This window comes from Cebus imitator, unplaced genomic scaffold, assembly GCF_001604975.1.
Source record: "Cebus imitator isolate Cc_AM_T3 unplaced genomic scaffold, Cebus_imitator-1.0 Scaffold122, whole genome shotgun sequence".
Lineage (NCBI taxonomy): Eukaryota > Metazoa > Chordata > Mammalia > Primates > Cebidae > Cebus > Cebus imitator.
The window spans coordinates 5,139,188-5,144,525 of record NW_016107437.1 but is presented as its reverse complement, the minus strand read 5'-3'; the positions used below and the strand labels follow the sequence as shown (position 1 = coordinate 5,144,525).

Genomic DNA, 5,338 nt, shown 5'->3' with positions numbered 1-5,338 from the left:
TGGAGCTCCGTATACGGAGGCCGCCTCCACAGCAGCCTCTCCAGGCAGCTGCTTCACAAGCGCCCATTTTACAGAGGGACAAGCCGAGGCTCAGAGAGGGAGGTTTCAGATTTGCGCGTCAGCATTGCTCCAAGTCTGGGCAGGGCTGCTTCTCTTTCGAACGCAATGACTACAGTGGATTTCCTTTCAAAAATAGCAAACCAGACAGACACCAGCTGACTCGGGGTGTGGGCTCTGTACCAGACAACGGCAGGGCTTTTGTTAGAGCGGATAAAATTGGATATTCCTGTGCAGAAGTATGTGGAGGGGCCCTTAAGCCAAACGCCAGCAACCGAAGGCCTCCTTGCCCGAAGGGTGTCGGGGTTCCCTGGGGCCATGATCTGCAGGCGATCCTTCGAGTTTTCGATCCCCGCCCACTCCCGGAGCCCTCCACTTTCTCCCAGGGTGTGAAGCGCCCCAGGGGTAGCAGGGGGTGCTGTGTGTAGGGAGCCTATAGACCGAGCCGGCCAGACTCCCAGAGGCTGGAACACCCAGACTTCCACCTTCTGTGAGGGAAGGAGGGGAGCTTGAACTCAAACCCTTGAAGGAAAACAGTTGGGGGGATCTGCAGTCCAGGAGTTAAGGATCCACCCGCTGAGTTCGGCAGGAGTCGACCACTCCTAAAAAGTCTCCACCTTACAAGGGAAGGCTGGTGGCAGGCACGGACGGGGTTCGAACCCGTGATCTTCGGTTTACGAGACCGACGCCTTACCACTTGGCCACCGCGCCTGCGTTGCGATGGCGGCCTCGCAAACCTCTATGCTGGCGCGGCTCCCGTGCGCTCGCCCCGCGGGCACGAGCGCGCACGGTCCCCTTCCCGGTGGCGGCCGGCGGGGCGGGGCTTCAACGGGCGCGCGCCGGCGAGCTCCGCGGCTCGGGAGAGGGGCAAGTGGGGTCCTCAGTCGCCTGCAGCGGGCTCGGGGACCCCTGGCGCTAGGGCGCGGCTGGAGCGGTGTCCCGGGGGCCCTGCGGGACAGGCTGGGCGCCGGCCGGCGTCTTAGAGCCCTGGTTCGAATCCCAGCTCCTCCAGCGTTCCAGCGCCCTGGGGCGGCTCGAATCGGAGCCTCAGTTTCCCCTCTATAAAGTGAGGCACTCAGGAAGCGAGGAGTGGAGGCAGTTTGCCTTATCAGCCCGACTTCGGGCCCTCCACCGCCGCCTTGCAGGGAGCCCACGCCCAGCCAGGGTTGCTGGATGGAGGCTTGAGAGTTAGGAAGTAAAAGCTCCTGGAATCCCCGCGTTTTGAGAGGCCGGGGCGGGAGGATCGCTTGAGCCCAGGAGTTCGGGGATGCAGGGAGCGGAGATCGCGCCCCTGCACACCAGCCCGGGCGGCAGAGCGAGACCTTGTGTTAAAAGAAAGAAGGAAGGGAGGGAAAGAAAGAGCCGAAAGTTTCTTCTTCCCCCAGTTTACCTGTTTAGCCTGGATGTGTCCTGGTCCCAGGACCAGCCCAGCACCCGGGATTTTGTTAGAAATGCAACTTCTCTCCCGCCCAGAGCTGCTGACTCAGCGGCTAAGTCAGCCCCAAGGCACCTGACTGTTTAGTGCACGCTCATATTTATGGATTCAAACATGCCCTTTGATTTCCACACCAACAGACTGATTTACTGTTCTCTGCACTTTGAGTTTTCATGAATTAATGTATGATGTGTTAATTCAATGGCTTTTGGTAGATAATACAATATAATCACCACAACTAATAGCGGCATTGTTTGAGAAATATAACAATTTCTATTATTCATAAATGTGATGTATAATATTAGCACAATAGAGCAAATCACATATACTGAAGCATATACTGTAATTAATGCGATTATTATGCATGGGCGAATTACCTTAGTCTCTAGTAGCTGGATAGATTTCCACTGAGTGGCTGTGCTGTAATTGATTTAATCTGTTGCTGGGAGCTGGGCATTAGGTTGACTGGAGGTGTTTTTTTGCTCACAGAACATTCTATGTGTGTCTCTGCCTGCTGGTACCAGTGATGCTGTATGGTATATAGGAGCATAAACTAAGAATGTCCACAGTATACCAGGCAGGTGTACAGGCAAATAGGAAGCTGAAAAATACCAGGGAGTTGCTTTAAATGTCAAGGTTTGGGCAGGTGAGTGGAAAAGGCATAATTTTCCCTCCAGGCATTAGGACTTCCACTTCCACCTGGAGTGCTGTGGCTGTAAATGCAAATCACCTGGTGGCTCCCCAGTTAAAAGAAACAATTGGAGAACATTTTCAGAAAACGTGCATTAGCAAGCATTGCTTCTGAAGAGCAGATGATGATACTGGCTCCACTGTTCCCACCTTTTTTATTTATTTATTTTTTTTGTGGCGTTTACTGGGTTGTTGGAATTATTGTGCAGAACTGGCAGAGGCTTAAGAAAAGAAATTAGCAAATGAAGGAAAATCACATGGGGGCTGAGCCCAGAACTAACTGGGAGGTAGAATGGAAATTGAATTTTAAAGGGTCCTTTTAAAATCTTTGTCTTCTGAGGGAAGGGAGGCAGTTCAAAGCTTCAGGTGTCCCAGGCACAGGAAAAGGGGTGTATGTACCTTGATCAGCAGGCGGGATGCCCTTTGTATCCTCACGGTCTAGGGGGCCCTCTGACCCTCTGTGAGCCCTAAAATAGAGCACACAGGTGTTAGGTGTAGAGCAGATAAGCCCATTTATCTGGCAGGTGAAAAGGAGACCCGACAGGCTTTGCGGCACGGATACTTCGATGGTGGATCTCTCTGTTCTGGCTCTGGCGTCTGCACAAGGTAGGTCCTCAACAAATATTGTCGAAGGTGCCAACATGCGTTCCCTTCCTTCCACGTGGTTCTGGGGACCCTTGGACCACCGTACCAGCAAATGTCTCAGTAGTGAACTTTCAGCAAGCCTTTTGCTGACCAAGCCGCAACCTTCAATTTCTCGGTCATAGGAATTGGCCAACGTTCACCCTGACTGAGAAACTAAGCAAACATTCCCTGTGCCCTGACAGGGTCCTGGGTCCAGGTGAGGTCCTGATGGCACACAACAGTGACCCAGTCCCTGGCTTCCCAAATGCTAGGGCAAGAAACCAGGGTTGGCTGAGGCAGACGGTGGTTTCAAGGGACTAGAAAGGTGGTATTTTAGGCGAGAAAAAGTCAAAATTGATCTGGTGACAAAGAGAAGTGCCATTATGGAATACTTTTGATCTTTTTGTTTCTTCTGTATAATTAAGTTGTCTAGATCTGAATAATTTATAAGCATCCACTTTTCCTTTGTGTGAAAACTTAGGCACTCTTTTCTGTTTTAGATATATATTCTAATCTTCTTTGTCATTTTTCTTGCACCTCTATTTTCCTGTGCCTATCTGTAAAGTAGAAATTCTTAGGCCGGGTGCAGTGGCTCGTGCCTGTAATCCTAGAACTTTGGGAGGCCAAAGTGGGCAGATTGAGCTCAGGAGTTTGAGACTAGCCTAGGCAACATGGTGAAACCATGTCTCTACTAAAATACAAAAGGTTAGCTGGGTGCAGTGGCGCATGCCTATAGTCCCAGCTATTTGGGAGGTTGGTTTTTTAAATCTGAGCCCATGCACTCAAGCCCAGAAAGTGTGTGAAATCCCCAAAAGTATATATAAAGTTCGTAGGTACTTTTCTTGGAAAAGGCATGTCGCAACTTACCAGTTTTGTTTGTTTTTTGAGACAGAGTCTCTGCTCTGTTGCCCAGGCTGGAGTGCAGTGGTGCCTTCTCGGCTCACTGCAACCTCTGCCTCCTGGGTTCAAGTGATTCTCCTGCCTCAGCTTCACAAGTAACTGGGATTACAGGTTTGTGCCACCATGATTGGCTAATTTTTGTATTTTTAGTAGAGACGAGGTTTCACCATGTTGGTCATGCTGGTCTTGAACCCCTGACCTCGCAATTTCCGTGCCTTGGCCTCTCAAAGTGCTGGGATTACAGGTGTGAGCCACCACGCCTGGCCATCATCAAGTTTTCAAAAAGACCTTGAGGGTCTTAGAAGGCTGAATGCCTTTTTACTTCCTCTCTCCCTTTCTGATGGTACCTGATTAACCTAAGCCCCAGCAAGATACAGTATCTATCTAAAGTGGTTTAGCTACAGCTGTGGGTGTCTAAAAATTTGTTTCAGAACAATACAATGGCAATGTTGCCACACGTTCTGCCTCCGGGGATGACCCGGGCTTCTCCCAGCTCCTCCATCCTGGCTCACCTTGCATACCTGGTACCAGCTGCCCTCCATAGAGTGAGATGCCCTTCCTGGCCTGTGAGGGGCTTGCACCTGTGTTATCTCAGCTAAGCCTTGGCAGTGGCTGGGCCTCACCTGCAGATGTCATTGAAAATGCAGGCTGATTCAGTTAAGTCTGAGCTGGGCCCGTGGGGGTTGCATTTCTAACCTCCCAGCTACTGCAGCTGGGCTGGGGCCTCACTTTGGGAAGCACTGTTTAGGAGTATTCCTGGAGAATGCCGGACGAGGTGGCTTCCACCTATAATCCCAGCACTTTGGGAGGTCAAGGTGTGCGGATCACCTGAGGTCAGGAGTTCAAGACCAGCCTGACCAACATGGAGAAACCTTGTCTCAAAATACACAATTAGTCGGGTGTGGTAGTGGGTGGCTGTAATCCCAGCTCGGGAGGCTGAGGCAGGAGAATCGCTTGAACCCAGGAGGTGGAGGTTAGGGTGAGCTGAGATTGTGCCATTGCACTCCAGCGTGGGCAGTAAGAGCAAAACTGCATCTCATCTGGACTGCATCATCTTGACATAGCACTCCAGCCTGGGCAACAAGAGGGAAACTCTTTCTCAAAAAAAAAAAAAAAAAGGTATTCCTGGAGAAATTCATTTCCTTGTGGAAGAGCAAAAACTCTCAGGCTTGGATATTTCGGTCATCTGAGGTCATCACAGCAGGGTTTTTACTAACACCCTAAATAAAGATTTTACCTAAAGAAAGCACAGTTAGCTACTCACAGTATCCCAGCTTCTTGAGGCAGGGGCACTGTGTTGTGAGGGATGGGCAGGGTTCTTTTTGCTTTTTTAAAGAGACAAGGTCTTGATCTGTCACTCAGGCTGGAGTGCAAGGGCACAATCATAGCTCACTGCAGCCTCCAACTCCTGTGCTCAACTGGTCCTCCTGCCTCAGTCTCCTGAGTAGTTGGGACTACAGGCACATGCCACCATGCCTACTTAGCTAATTAAAAATTTTTATTATTTTACCTGCTGGGCACGGTGGCTCAAGCCTGTAATCCCAGCACTTTGGGAGGCCGAGGCGGGTGGATCATGAGGTCAAGAGATCGAGACCATCCTGGTCAACATGGTGAAACCCCGTCTCTACTAAA

General features: G+C 50.9%; 1 non-coding gene across 1 annotated transcript; it reads right to left on the bottom strand.

The window, feature by feature from the left end:
- Nucleotides 1–696: 696 nt before the first annotated feature.
- Nucleotides 697–768, bottom strand: TRNAT-CGU. Its single transcript has one exon. It is a non-coding gene; the product is annotated as a tRNA-Thr (tRNA).
- Nucleotides 769–5,338: the final 4,570 nt, after the last annotated feature.